This window comes from Manis pentadactyla, chromosome 6, assembly GCF_030020395.1.
Source record: "Manis pentadactyla isolate mManPen7 chromosome 6, mManPen7.hap1, whole genome shotgun sequence".
In the NCBI taxonomy this organism is placed as follows: domain Eukaryota; kingdom Metazoa; phylum Chordata; class Mammalia; order Pholidota; family Manidae; genus Manis; species Manis pentadactyla.
The window spans coordinates 90,467,785-90,484,063 of NC_080024.1; the positions used below are offsets into that span (position 1 = coordinate 90,467,785).

A 16,279-nucleotide genomic window follows, 5' to 3' on the forward strand; every position below is an offset into this window, starting at 1 on the left:
TGCACAGTGTTAGTTTATTTAACCCCTTTTGTCTGATTTGCTCCATCAGGGGTTAACAGACTCAGAGATAGTAGGCTATGTTTTCCTTTTTATTCCTAGAACAGGTGAAGATGGTGACAGGTCATCTGCCCCAAGACATTTCTCCTGAGACTCTTTATTGGAGAGCAAATAGGGGTCCACTGGAGAGAGAAGTCATAGGACTTGTAGTTTCTGACATTTCATACTCACAATTTGTAGTTGTAAAAAGGCTGGGCAAAACCAACCCTCACCACTCTCATATATTAGGAACTTTGTTCTTTTTGAGTTTTTAGTCTTCACCCTTAAGATGGACATGCTGATTCTCTCATCTTTCTGAGATAGTACAAATATTGTGAATATTAATTACAGGTATAGGTTCCCTTTTTCCTGAGACGTTTTTTAAATTAAGGTATCATTGATATACACTGTTATGAAGGTTTCACAAGAAAAACAATGTGGTTATTACATTCCCCCTTATTATCAAGTACCCCGCCATACCCCATTGCACTCACTGTCCATCAGTGTAGTAAGATGCCACAGAGTCCCTATTTGTCTTTGAGCTACACTCTTCCCCGTGACCCCCCCCACACACACCATGTGTGCCAATCATAATGCCCTTCAATCCCATTCCTCATCACTCCCCACCAAATCTCCCCAACCCCTCCCCTTTAGTACCACTAGTCCCTTCTTGGAGTCTGTGAGTCTGCTGCTGTTTTGTTCATTCAGTTTTTGCTTTGTTATACTCCACAAATGAGGGAAATAATTTGGTATTTGTCTTTCTCTTCCTGACTTATTTCACTTGAGCATAATACTCTCTAGCTCCAGCCATGATGTTGCAAATGGTAGGATTTACATCTTTCTAATGGCTGAATAGTATTCTATTGTGTATATGTACTACATCTTCTTTATCCATTCAACTACTGATGGACACATAGGTTGCTTCCATATCTTAGCTATCATAAATAGTGCTGCAGTAAACATAGGGGTGCTTATGTCTTTCTGAATCTGAGAAGTTGTCTTCTAAGGGTAATTTCCCTGAGGTGGAATTACTGGGTCCAATGGTATTCCTATTTTCATTTTTTTGAGGAACTTCCATATTGCTTTCCACAGTGGTTGAACATTCCCACCAGCAGTGTAGGAGGTTCCCCCTTTCTTTGCATCCTCGCCAGCATTTGTTGTTCCTAGTCGTTTCTGTGCTGGCCATCCTAACTGGTGTGAGGCGATATCTCATTGTGGTTTTAATTTTCATTTCCCTGATAATTAGTGATATGGTGCATCTTTACATGTGCCTGTTGGCCATCTGAATTTCTTCTTTGGAGAAGTATCTGTTAATATCCTCCACCCATTTTTTAATAAGGTTATTTGGTTTTTGAGTGTTGAGGCGTGTGAGGTCTTTATGTATTTTGGATGTTAAGCCCTTGTGGGATATTTCATTTACAAATATTTTTTCCCATACTGTAGGATGCCTTTTTGTTCTGCTGATAGTGTCCTTTGCTGTACAGAAGCTTTTTAGCATGGTGTAGTCCCATCTGTTCAGTTTTTATTTTGTTTCCCTTGCCCGAGGAGATGCGTTCAGGAAAAAGTTGCCCATGTTCATATTCAAGAGATTTTTACCTATGTTTTCTTCTAAGAGCTTTATGGTTTCATGACTTAACATTCAGCTCTTTGATCTATTTTGAGTTCAATTTTGTGTATGGGGTTTGACAATAATCCAGTTTCATTCTCTTACATGTAGCTGTCCAGTTTTGCCAACACCAGTTGTTGAAGAGGCCGTTATTTCCCCATTGTATGTCCATGGCTCCTTTATTGTATATTAATTGACCATATATGCTTAGGTTTATATCTGGGCTCTCTAGTCTGTTCCATTGGTCTATGGGTCTGTTCTTGTGCCAGTACCAAATTGTCTTGATTTCTGTGGCTTTGTAGTAGAGCTTGAAGTCAGGGAGTGTTATCAACCCCCACTTTATTCTTCCTTCTCAGGATTGCTTTGGCTACTCATGGTCTTTTGTGGTTCCATATGAATTTTAGAACTATTTGCTCTTGTTTGTTGAAGAATGCTGTTGGTATTTTGATAGGGATTGCATTGAATCTGTAGGTTGCTTTAGGCAGCATGGCCATTTTTTCAATATTAATTCTTCTTACCCATGAGCATGGGATATGTTTCCATTTATTGGTATCTTCTTTAATTACTCTCATGAGTGTCTTGTAGTTTTCAGAGTGCAGGTCTTTCACTTCCTTGCTTAGGTTTATTCCTAGGGATTTTATTCTTTTTGAGGCAATTGTGAGTGGCAATGTTGTCCTGATTTCTCTTTCTGCTAAGTTCATTGTTAGTGTATGGGAATGCAACAGATTTCTCTGTATTAATTTTGTATCCTGCAACTTTGCTGAATTCAGATATTAGATCTAATAGTTTTGGAGTGAATTCTTTAGGGTTTTCTACGTACAATATTATGTCATCTGCAAATAGTGACAGTTTAACTTCCTCCTTGCCAATCTGGATGCCTTTTATTGCTTTGTGTTGTCTGATTGCCATGTCTAGGACCTCCAGAACTTTGTTGAATAAAAATGGGGAGAGTGGGAATCCTTGTCTTGTTCCCGATCTCAGAGGAAAAGCTTTCAGTTTCTAAATGTTAAGTATGATGTTTGCTGTGAGTTTTTCATATGTGGCCTTTATTGTGTTGAGGTACTTGCCCTCTACACCCATTTTGTTGAGAGTTTTTATCATGAATGGATGTTGAATTTTGTCAAATGCTTTTTCAGCATCTATGGAGATTATCATGTGTTTTTTTTTAATAAAAAATGGCATTTAATAAATCTATACAGTGAATAGCATGTCTTTATTCTATTTACAGTACAATTGTTATAAATATAATACATTTTTGAAAAGCTTATTCTTAATTCACTTGAGTCGATTTATATTTTAAACAGATCAACTCAATTGTTAAAGTTCCATAATAAAGAATATAATTTAAATGACAAAATCTCATATTGTAAAATAGTGCACTCTGCAGAGATGAATGAGGAAAAAAAGTCAAACTCCTTTTGAAACCATATTCAAAGAATCAGAAAAAAATGTTGTTTTACAAAGTTATGTATAAGCCATAGGAACCACAAGATACTGAAGTATGAAGACTCTATAACCAAAGATCAAACCTGGTATTAGAGAATTGTATGAAGCAAAACAGGAAAATTTGTATTTAACACTCTAGAGAAACTTCACAGTAAAGCTGGAATTTATTAACAGGAGCATTGCCAACAAGGCCTTTCCTTCCTCAAAATCATCTCCTGATATTCATATATCATCGATAAGTTGTAACAGCAGACTCAGACATTGGTTTTTAAGATGGGGCTTCATAAGGTGCAAGGATATGTTGAAATTCTGTATTATGAGCACACAAATTATTACCAGGGTTTAAAGAAATACAAAAAAAGAATGTAAGTATTCTCAGTCCAACATGCTCTGTCCTCAACAAACTGACAAGTCCAAGGACTGTGCATTGATCTGACACCAGTATCTGCAACAAGGCAGGCCTTTCAAACACTGCTGCAAGGCCCACTCCGTGAACAAGCTGGCTCCTGGGCACTCCAACAATTCTACAAGATGTCACACATCATTGATGATGATCAGGACAGGCATGGAGTTCTGCTGACTTGTTTCAAACACTGAAAATTGGTCCGATAACTTGGCAAACACCCTTGGTGTTCCAAGGTTATGAACACCTGTGTGGACAAAGCACGCTTTCAGCTGCAAACTGTGAATCTCCTGGATTTTAAGCTGAAGTTTATACTGGGTTTGTCCAAGCCACGTAAACGATCCATGGATTTCCAATGCTTCTGGACTTGTTGTTTTATGCCGAAGATCCACGATCACATCAACACTGGCCTTGGAGCAGTTGGAAAGTAAAAGTGTCACTGGTACTAAACAAAGGCTTTTCTGATGAAATGGATGGTTAAATGATTCTGGATAGTGAAAATTCGTTTTAATGAGATTAGAAAGCTGCTCTCCTGATGGCCTTGAAGAAACTGTAGTGTTTTCTGACTTGAAAAATTTTAACAGTTCCATTTCTGGCAGCTCCTGTTTCTGAGGACATGAAAAGGCTTCTTTTCCTATGGTGCGAAGGGTAACGTGATGCTGGCCTTCCAAAATAAGCTGCTTACTGTCCTCTACGACGTAAGCCTTCCACAGGATGACAATGCTCAAATCCACTTCATTGCACTTCTGAATCCATCTCACAGCTTCCCCTACTGACTGCTTTTCTGTATGCACACACGGCTGGGCTGGTGGCTTCTTACATTCAGAAGACAAACTTTGATAAAAGAAGTCTGCACAAGGGCTTGCTGAACTTACTATCTGCTCGTTTCCCAAGGTGACATCTGCAAAGGTGTGTTTTTCTGAGGACTGCGCAGCAACTTCTTTTTCCTTACATCGTGTTGCCTTGAAGCAAAACTTTCCTTTCTCCCTACTGGCAAGTTTGGCATCTTTGTTTTCAGAGAGATTTACAGATTTCTGTAACTTCCAGTGTTTGCTACTACTTGATACTTGGACTATATGGAATTCCTTAACACCTGCTTCACTAGTATTGGTATTCTCCACATCCACAAAGACAAGCATACTGCCTCCTCTGCCCTCCTCATCTTCAAAAGAATTACTTCTGCAGACACTGGCTCGTACATTCAAAGATCGGCTGGTACAAACAACTGCAGTGTGTCTTAATATTCTGTGACGTATCTTAGGCTGCTTTTTAAGACTTTCATAGTAAAACAAAAAGTTAATTTCATGGACCCCTTCTTCGTCTGGGCCGTGTAACCACATTGGTAGCTGAACTGAAGCTCCAGGCATAAGAATGGCGTCAGGAAGGGGGACAGGAGCCACCTCGGGCGGACTCCCTGTGCCAATGCCAAAGTCAACAGAGGAAGCTGAGGAGAGGAGGGCTGCACACACACAGGTGGAATCTGTCACCACAGTCTTATAGGCACTGCAGTTTTCAGAGGCTGAGGGACTGAGCGGTGTTAGAACAGCTGTGTTACCACCAAAAGTAAAGAATTCTGGACGTTTAGAAACAACCTTCAATTCGGTAAGAGGGCATTTGCTGACATTGACAAATTCCACATATGCTTTTCGGATTTCTCCACAGAGGAGCCCTCCAAGAGTGGCATTTCCTCAGTGATTATGGGATCTAAACGTCGATCAGGACCATATTTAATAGATGTTTTCTCTTCTTTTGTGTTGTTAAGTCGAGGACCTTGAATTTCTAAGTCCTGTCTCCCTCGGACTGACATACTCAAGGAATGTTTTCCTGTGTGACAACCAGGAAGAGCACCAATGCCATCTACTGCCATGGAGCCCTGAATAGTGCCAAGATTATAAACCACTCCCAGAATATGCAGCTCCCCTATGTGATGGGGAAAGAGCTTTAGTCTTGCCACTTTAGATTCTTCACTATTAATTAAGAACTCTGAAATAACTTCAGTTCCAATCATTTCAGGTTCACCTGTTACTGGTTCTTTAACTTCTTCATTCTCCTTTCCACTGAAATCTTGAGGTTGAAATTTCCATAGCAATGACAAGTCAGTCAACAAAAGCGGAACCTTCAACGGGTTTCTAAAGGCCACCTCCACTGTCACTGGTTCTTCTACAACTGCAAGTGGAAATCTTGAGTTATCTGAGTAACTGTTCAAGCAATACTGGGTGGGGTGGAAATTGGGTGGAATTACTCCTCTGTTAACCACAGCAACAACTTGTTCCTCGAGCTCTCGCCACTGCTGAGAGGATTCAGAGTCATATTCCTGATCGAGACTTACATGAGTAGCTGCTTGTTTTTCACCATCTGCTGGCCGTCTGTCATGGCCAAAGAACACCCGCGTTGCTGAGCTGTCAATGTGCGGTAAAGGGAGCTGTGGCAAAGGCCCCTCTGGTGATAGCTGACTTACATTCTTGTAAACATAAAGATATTCTCTGAGGAAGGCCCCTTGCTGGGCAGCAGACTGTTTACTTTCATTGATTAAAATATGCCTAAAAGCAGAGACAGCATTGTCCATCTGCCGAAGAGTGTAAGACTGGCGCCCAATGGTGAAGTTAATGTGATCCTCTGCAAGACACCAGCCTTTTCCTTTATAGACTTGCATGGCTTGACAATAGCAGCGTAAAGCATGCTTTTTCTGTCCTGCTTTACTAAACCGATGGCCTGCCAGTATCATATGAAATGCGTATTTTCTAACCATGGGGCTCTTCATGTTTATAAAGCAATGTGCTGCCTGTTATAGAAGAAGTGCACTTCGAAGGCCAGAATCCTCGCTGGTCAACCGAATCAGGAGCGCTGCAGCCTCCGAGTACTTGCTTTGGCTTTTTAAGATTTCAGCACTCAGCAACACACACCTTTCAGCCAGGATCATATTCTTGCAGATATCCCGGTAAGTCTGGACTGCTGTATCCATGTAATGTGCAGGGTATGGCCTAGGTGCTCCCGGCTGAAGAAAAGCTGACACTGCTGCCATTTCCAAGGCACCAGCTGCATAAAGCATTGCTTGGTCGTTCAGAAAATCCTTCTTTGCAGTGTGATAGCAACTGTAGGCCAAATCATAATGCTGCACCAGGAAACATAAGTCAGCCATCTTCCGAGTCTGAAGTTCCGGCGCCTCTGGGGGGTACAGCAATCCAGATGTATTTTTCAGCTCATTAATGCTCTTTTCTGGTACTTTACTGCCACTAAACCATTTTTTAGTTGCAGAAAATAGAGATCGACTCAAACCTTTCCTTGATATTAGCTGGTCATTTAATTGCCGAATTGTTTTCTCTATATGTGGCAAAAGGCCCCGAAATGTGAACTCTTGTATAAACTGTCGAATTCTATCATGATCAGTAAGGGTTAAACATGCACCATGAATAATTCCAGTATTTGCTTTCTTTGTCTCATATAATGATGAAGCAGATTTTACATGATCTGGGCCATCGGTGCTGTTAGAAAGGTCACTGGATGGGTCCAACTGAAGTGGGTGAGCTCTAAAGTTATTTGGTAAGCCATCTTTGACTTCGTTATCTAATCCATCCAAAGAAAGCAAGCTATTATCAGAATTCTTATTTGAAGTTACTGTACAAGGGCCATCTTCATATGATTCCTGGTTTTGAATACTATTTTTCTGGAGATACTGACTCCAAGGATCTGGTATCTGTTCATCTGATGCTCGATTAGATGCTCGAGAATTAATTTTAAGTAAATAGCAACCCTGAGTTCCATATTTCTGTTTCATTTCGTCATAAATTGATTCAGCTCTCTGTTCATCTCCTGCACTTAAATCATGTAAAAGTACATAATACTTTAGAGTATTTGGTATAAACCACTTGGGGTAGGAATAGTCACTATTGTGCTGAATTCGATGCTGTTCTTGTGACAACTTTGAAAATTGTTCCACAGGTTCAGCTTCACAAGACGATGCTACCAACATACATGCTAAGTAGTGGTTCAGAAATTCATGGTCTGATGCTGGCATCGACTGAAGAAAGGTCTCTCTATAGGACTCAAACCATGGAGTAGTAGCTGTATATAATGAGGATTCTTTCAATTCCATCAGTGTGTCTTTCCAATTACTGTACCAAGGAACACTAGCTTTAATGGACCGATCACTGATGTTGAGGTCATAATCTCCTGCGGTAATCACATTAGCTACTAATCCTTCTGCAGGCTGACTGCCAGAAACGACATCATTCAAAAGCTTCCGAATGGCTCCAGGCTGAGGTGCTTGGGTGACAATATTGCTTACTGCGATCTTCAAATTTTTAATTATGTGAAGCTGATTATTGGGATCTCTCATATGAACCTCGGAGGTGAGGCGGCAGAAGGGCCTCAGCAGCTCCGCGAAGCTCAGGTGGTTGAGGCGCGTGAGCCACTCCGCCTCGTCGCTGCACAGCGCGGCCACGCAGGGCACGAAGGCGTCCGGGATGAGTTCCTGCACGGACTGCACGCACTGAGCCATGGCCGCGGCAGAGGCAGGGTGGCGCCCACCCCGCGGCCGCAGAGGCCGCAGCCGCCGCCCGCCGGCCTGGCCCGGCCGGGCGGGGTCCGCACTAAAGCCCTGGGACCAACGGAAGGCACGGCCGCCGCCGCCTCGGCTCCTGGGGACCCCGCCGCCGGCCCCGCCGCGTCACGGCCTCCTCAGCGCTCGCCCCGGCGATCTCGCATTCCACCCAGAGGAGGACCCGCCGACAACCGCCAGGGAGGCCTCCCGACGGCCAAACCGCGGTCACCACCCGGCCGGGACCGCCATGTTGGGGCCGAACCTATCATGTGTTTTTTGTCCTTCTTTTTGTTGATATGGTGGATGATGTTGATGGATTTTTGAATGTTGTACCATACTTGAATCCCTGGAATAAATCCTACTTGTTCATGATGGATGATCTTTTTGATGTATTTTTGAATTTAGTTTGGTAATATTTTGTGGAGTACTTTTGCATCTATGTTCATCAGGGATAGTGGTCTGTAATTTTCTTTTCTTGTGATGTCTTTGCTTGTTTTTGGTATTAGAGTGATACTGGCCTTGTAGAATGAGTTTGAGAGTATTCTCTCTTCTGCTTTTTGGAAAACCTTAAGGAGGATGGGTATTAGGTCTTCACTAAATGTTTGATAAAATTCAGCAGTGAAACCATCTGGTCCAGGACTTTTGTACTTAAGTAGTTCTTTGATAACCAATTCAATTTTGTTGCTGGTAATTGGTCTATTCAGATTTTCTGTTCTTTCCTCGGTCAGCCTTGGAGGGTTGTATTTTTCTAGGAAGTTGTCCATTTTTTCTAGGTTATCCAGTTTGTTAGCATATCATTTTTCATAGTATTCTCTCATAATTCTTTGTATTTCTGTGGTATCCACAGTGATTTTTCCTTCCTCATTTCTGATTCTGTTTGTGTGTGTAGGCTCTCTTTTTTCCTTGATAAATATGGCTAGGGGTTTATCTGTTCTGTTTTATTTTCTTGAAGAACCAGCTCCTGCTTTCATTGATTATTTCTATTGTTTTATTCTTCTCGATTTTATTTATTTTTGCTCTAATCTTTATTATGTCCCTCCTTCTACAGACTTTGGGTCTCATTTGTTCTTCTTTTTCTAGTTTTGTTAATTGTGAGTTTAGACTCTTCATGTGGGATTATTCTTCTTTTCTGAGGTGTGTCTGTATTGCAGTATACTTCCCTCTTAGCACAGCCTTTGCTGCATCCCACAGATTTTTGCGATGTTGAATTATTGTTGTCATTTGTCTCTCCATATTGCTTGACCTGTTTTTATTTGGCCATTGATCCATTGATTATTTAGGAGTGTGATATGAAGCGTCTATGTGTTTGTGGGCTTATTCATTTTCTTTGTGTAATTTATTTCTAGTTTCATACCTTTGTGGTCTGAGAAGCTGGTTGGTATAATGTCTGTCTGTTTGAATTTACTGAGGCTCTTTTTGTGGCCTAGTATATGATCTATTCTTGAAAATGTCCCATGGGCACTTGAGAAGAATGTGTACCCTGTTGCTTTTGGATGGAGTGTTCTGTAGATGTCCATTAGATCCATCCATTCTAACATGTTGTTCGGTGTCTCTGTCTCCTTACTTATTTTCTGTCTGGTTGATCTGTCCTTTGGAGTCAGTGGTATGTTGAAGTCTCCTAAAATGAATGCATTTCATTCTTTTTCCCCCTTTAATTCTGTTAGTGTTTGTTTCACATATGTAGGTGTTCCTGTGTTAAGTGCATAGATACTTTTAATAGTTATATCCTCTTGTTGGACTGACTCCTTCATCATTATGTAATGTCTTTCTTTGTCTCTTGTTACTTTCTTTGTTTGGAAATCTATTTTGTCTGATACAAGTACTGCATCTCCTGCTTTTATTGTCCCTATTAATTGCATGAAATATCTTTTTCCATTCCTTTACTTTCAGTTTGTGTGTGTCTTTGTTGATGTCTCCAGATGGTTTAAATGGCTGATGTTGTGTTACAGATGTGGTGTGGTTAAACAGGAAAGAGATTGGCATGAGTTTCTAGTCATTATTCTTTGGAATACAAAATACACTGTTACCACAAACTGCTGACACACAGGAACTTAAAGCACTCTAAGATAGAGTTGGGTACCTTTTGCACTAATCCCTAAATTTTGATAAGGCCAGTGTCTAAAGTAACAGTAGTCAGATCTACAGGGTTTAGTAAGTATCTGCATCCTTACTCAAAGCTTCATATTCACCAAAGGTAGAACAGAGCTCTATGACTTAAAAGACATTAAAATTTTAAGTCTTGTATCCTCTTAAAGGTGTTGTTTTCTGTAGATTTCAGAGCAAGAATTTTCTATTTTGTTGCATAATTAGCAGTTTCTCAACAGTCTCTGCTTGCCCTTCTAATCAATCTTTTCTGTTCTCTTTATCCTTCCTCTTTGAGAAGAAGGAGAAAAAATTAAATCATAAACCCACTTTACTTTCTAGGAATTTATTAAGTCCTGCTATAAATCTAATCACTGTTTAACTGGCCAAATATAACAAGAATGTTAACAATAAAAAATTGATTTCTGTATAATTTTGATTGTGCACTAAAAAAATCATCACTCTAAGGTTTACTCAACATCATAGGCACAATCAAAGAATGTTCTATCAGAGTGTAACACACTTGTAGGGCTGTGTAACTCCAAGAGGAGCTAAAGCAAAAGCCTTGGGGAAATTCCGAGCTTGCCCTGTTTTTAATTTAAATTACCATGTACTAGTATTACCCACAGTTTAAGTAGAACTAGTCAAAAATGTGTGGACTACTAAGCTTATCTACAAATAAGGATGTCCATTAACCAAGCAAATTGGAAAGAACAGATCTGTCAGTGCTTTTGTACTGACAGCAATCAATGCTAACATGGTTTTTTCTTTTGTAGATAATTATTTTTTATTGAAGGGTAGTTGACACACAGTATTACATTAGTTGCAGGTGTACAACACAGTGATTCAAGATTTATATACATGATAATTCTAGGTACCAGCTATCACCATACCAAGTTGTTACAATATTTTGACTATATTCCTTATGCTATACATTACATCCTGGTTACTTATTAATTTTACAATTGGAAGTGTGCACTTTTTTTTTGGTGAGGGCATCTCTCATATTTATTGATCAAACGGTTGTTAACAACAATAAAATTCTGTATAGGGGAGTCAATGCTCAATGCACAATCATTAATCCACCCCAAGCCTAATTTTCGTCAGTCTCCCATCTTCTGAAGCATAACGAACAAGTTCTCACATGGAGAACAAATTCTTACACAGTGAACAAGTTACATGGTGAACAGTACAAGGGCAGTCATCACAGAAACTTTCGGTTTTGCTCATAAATTATGAACTATAAACAGTCAGTTCAAATATGAATACTCATTTGATTTTTATACTTGATTTATATGTGGATACCACATTTCACTCTTTGTTATTATTGTTTTTAATAAAATGCTGAAGTGGTAGGTAGATACAAGATAAAGGTAGAAAACATAGTTTAGTGTTGTAATAGAGCAGATGCAGATGATCAGGTGTGTGCCTGTAGACTAAGTGTTAATCCAAGCTAGGCAAGGGCAATAAAACATCCACGTATGCAGAAGATTTCTCTCAGAAGAGGGGGGGTGAGGTTCTAAGCCTCACCTCTGTTGATCCCCAATTTCTCACCTGATGGCCCCCCTGCGACTGTGCCTGTCTTAGGTTGTTCCTCCCTTGAGAAATCTTACCTGTCTCTGGCTAACCAGTCATCTTCCGGGGCCATACAGGGAAATGTAAAGTTGGTAAGTGAGAGAGAAGCCTTATTGTTTGAAAAGGTTAGCTTTTTCCTTCTTTGCATATTTATGTCCTGTGGCTTCTATGCCCAGCATTTGTCTTGAGGTATCTTTACCACTTGGAAGAATTATGATACTTGGTAAATTCGATATGAGGCACAAATTCTATTTAGGGCTTGTAATTAGGTAGGAAGAAGAAAAGCTATAGAAGTAGCAGGTGAAAGAAAACATGGGAAGATTGATTATTTCTTTGACATATCTTCTTGTAGAGTAACTTCAGCATGTATAGGTTTTAAGCTACTACTTAAATTGCGCACACACATTTACATAATAGGAGTATAGTTACATAAACAAAGCATACCTGTAATTACCAGCCATCTCCAGTGAAACCAAGAAAACCAGTTAGGCACCTTAGGCATTTGTGAAAACTTATCTATGATATGGTGGATATTGTCCAACTGAACTTGACAGTCTGAGAGAAATCAGAAAAATTAAAACAACCCACTCCTGGGGAATGTTCACATCCCTTATGTTCTTTTAACAGTAAATAGTCTGTAGTTGTAAGACTTTGGAGTGCTACAATTTGCACTTCTCCTAATTCTTGGTTGACTTCCAACAGTATAGATCCAGTCAAATTTGTTGTTTTACTGTATGCACAGGCCAGCTTAGATATCTCCTTCCTCATTCCCATGGCAAGTCCAGGAACTGGTGGGATGAGTGCATCTACAGCTGTAGCAGTGCGTGGATCTTTGTTGGGGTTTTTTGATGATCATCTTCTGGCATGAGTCTTCCAGAGAGTGCTGATGTTGGAAGTTCTTTTTCATATCGTATCTTAGTTCATTTTTGGGGTAGCCCAATTAGGCTTTGATCCTCTGTATAAACACAAACAGACCCTTTGCCTACACTTTTATATGCAATTTATACCATTGTGTAGAACACATTGGAGGTCAACACACAGGAACTGCTTTTTTTGTTGTTATCATTAATCTACACTTACATGATGAATATTATGTTTACTAGGCTCTCCCCTATAACAGGGACCCCCTATAAGCCCCTTTACGGTCACTGGCCATAAGCATAGCAAAATGTTGTAGAACCACTATATGTTTTCTCTGTGTTGCACAGCCCTCCCCTTTCTCCCACCCCCCATGAATGCTAATCTTAATACCCCCTTCTTATTCCCCCCCCTTATCCCTCTCTACCCACCCAACCTCCCCAGTCCCTTTCCCTTTGGTACCTGTTAGTCCATTCTTGAGTTCTGTGGTTCTGCTGCTGTTTTATTCCTTCAGTTTTTCCTTTGTTCTTATAATCCACAGATGAGTGAAATCATTTGGTATTTCTCTTTCTCCACTTGGCTTGTTTCGCTGAGCGTAATACCTTCCAGCTCCATCCATGTTACTGCAAATGGTAGGATTTGCCCTTTTCTTATGGCCAAGTACTATTCCATTGTGTATATGTACCACCTCTTCTTTATCCATTCATCTATCGATGGACATTTAGGTTGCTTCCAATTCTTGGCTATTGTAAATAGTGTTGCGATAAACAGGGGTGCACTGATCTTTCTCATGCTTGATTGCTGCATTCTTAGGGTAAATTCCTAGGAGTGCAATTCCTGGGTCAAATGGTAGGTCTGTTTTGAGCATTTTGATGTACCTCCATACTGCTCTCCACAATGGTTGAACTAACTTACATTCCCACCAGCAGTGTAGGAGGGTTCCCCTTTCTCCACAGCCTTGCCAACACTTGTTGTTCTCTGTCTTTTGGATGGCAGCCATCCTTACTGGTGTGAGGTGATACCTCATTGTTGTTTTAATTTGCATTTCTCTGATAATTAGCGATGTGGAGCATCTTTTCATGTGTCTGTCGGCCATCTGTATTTCTTTTTTGGAGAACTGTCTGTTCATTTCCTCTGCACATTTTTTTATTGGGTTATTTGTTTTTTGTTTTTTGAGGCATGTGAGCTCTTTATATATTCTGGACATCAAGCCTTTATCGGATCTGTCATTTTCAAATACATTCTCCCATACTGTAGGGTTCCTTTTTGTTCTATTGATGGCGTCTTCTGCTGTTCAGAAGCTTTTCAGCTTAATATAGTCCCTCTTGATCATTTTTGCTGTGGTTTTCCTTGCCCAGGGAGATATGTTCAAGAAGAGGTCACTCATGTTTATGTCTAAGAGGTTTCTGAATATGTTTTCTTCCAAGAGCTTAATGGTTTCATGACTTACATTCAGGTCTTTATCCGTTTTGTATTTACTTTTGTATATGGGGTTAGACAATGGTCCAGTTTCATTCTCCTACATGTAGCTGTCCAGTTTGGCCAGCACAATCTGTTGAAGAGACTGTCATTTCCCCATTGTATGTTCATGGCTCCTTTATCAAATATTAATTGATGATATATGTCTGGGTTAATGTCTGGATTCTCTAGTCTGTTCCATTGGTCTGTGGCTCTGTTCTTGTGCCAGTACCAAATTGTCTTGATTACTATGGCTTTATAGTAGAGCTTGAAGTTGGGGAGTCAGTTCCCCCCTACTTTATTCTTCTTTCTCAAGATTGCTTTGGTTATTCGGGGTCTTTGGTGTTTCCATATGAATGTTTGAATTATGTGTTCCAGTTCATTGAAGAATGTTGTTGGTAGTTTCATAGGGATTGCATCAAATGTGTATATTGCTTTGGGCAGGATGGCCATTTTGATGATATTAATTCTTCCTAGCCAAGAGCATGGGATGAGTTTCCATTTGTTAGTGTCCCCTTTAATTTCTCTTAAGAGTGACTTGTAGTTTTCAGAGTATTTGTCTTTCACTGCTTTGGTTAGGTTTATTCCTAGGTTTTTTGTTTTTTTTTTGATGCAATTGTGAATGGAGTTGTTTTCCTGATTTCTCTTTCTGTTGGTTCATTGTTAGTGTATAGGAAAGCCACAGATTTCTGTGTGTTGATTTTGTATCCTGCTACTTTGCTGTATTCCGATACCAGTTCTAGTAGTTTTGGGGTGGAGTCTTTAGAGATATTTATGTACAGTATCATGTCATCTGCAAATAGTGACAGTTTAACTTCTTCTTTACCAATCTGGATTCCTTGTATTTTTTTGTTTTGTCTGATTGCCGTGCCTCGGACCTCCAGTACTATGTTAAATAACAGTGGGGAGAGTGGGCATCAGTGTCTAGTTCCCGATCTCAAAGGAAAAGCTTTCATCTTCTTGCTGTTCAATATAATATGGGCTGTGGGTTTATCATAGATGGCCTTTATTATGTTGAGATACTTGCCCTCTATTCCCATTTTGCTGAGAGTTTTTATCATGAATGGATGTTGAACTTTGTCAAATGATTTTTCAGCATCTATGGAGATGATCATGTGGTTTTTGTCTTTCTTTTTGTTGATGTGGTAGATGATGTTGATGGACTTTCGAATGTTGTAACTTCCTTGCATCCCTGGGATGAATCTCACTTGGTCATTTTGTATGATCCTTTTGATGTATTTTTGAATTCGGTTTGCTAATATTTTGTTGTGTATTTTTGCATCTATGTTCATCAGGGATATTGGTCTGTAGTTTTCTTTTTTGGTGGGGTCTTTGCCTGGTTTTGGTATTAGGGTGATGTTAGCTTCATAGAATGAGTTTGGGAGTATCCCCTCCTCTTCTATTTTTTGGAAAACTTTAAGGAGAATGGGTATTATGTCTTCCCTTTATGTCTGATAAAATTCTGAGGTATATCCATCTGGCCCGGATGTTTTGTTCTTTGGTAGTTTTTTGATTACCGCTTCAATTTCATTGCTGGTAATTGGTCTGTTTAGATTTTTCTGTTTCTTTCTGGGTCAGTCTTTCAAGGTTGTATATTCCTAGGATGTTGTCCATTTCTCCTAGATTTCCCAGCTTGTTAGCATATAGGTTTTCATAGTATTCTCTAATAATTCTTTGTATTTCTGTGGGGTCCGTTGTGATTTTTCCTTTCTTCTTTCTGATACTGTTGATTTGTGTTGACTCTCTTTTCCTCTTAATAAGTCTGGCTAGAGGTTTATCTATTTTGTTTATTTTCTCAAAGAGCCAGCTCTTGGTTTCATTGATTTTTGCTATTGTTTTATTCTTCTCAATTCTATTTATTTCTTCTCTGATCTTTATTATGTCCCTCCTTCTGCTGACCTTAGGCCTCATTTGTTCTTCTTCTTCCAATTTCGATAATTTTGACATTAGACCATTCATTTGGGATTGTTCTTCCTTTTTTAAATATGCTTGGATTGCTACATACTTTCCTCTTAAGACTGCTTTTGCTGTGTCCCACAGAAGTTGGGGCTTAGTGTTGTTGTTGTCGTTCGTTTCCATATGTTGATGGATCTCCATTTTCATTTGGTCATTGATCCATTGATTATTTAGGAGCGTGTTGTTAAGCCTCCATGTGTTTGTGAACCTTTTTGGTTTCTTTGTACAGTTTATTTCTAGTTTTATGCCTTTGTGGTCTGAAAAGTTGGTTGGTAGGATTTCAATCTTTTGGAATTTACTGAGGCTCTTTTTGTGGCCT

At 39.7% G+C, this 16,279-nt stretch overlaps 1 pseudogene; it reads right to left on the minus strand.

Moving 5' to 3' along the window:
- Positions 1–2,999: 2,999 nt before the first annotated feature.
- Positions 3,000–8,288, minus strand: LOC130684123 (trafficking protein particle complex subunit 8-like; annotated as a pseudogene).
- Positions 8,289–16,279: the final 7,991 nt, after the last annotated feature.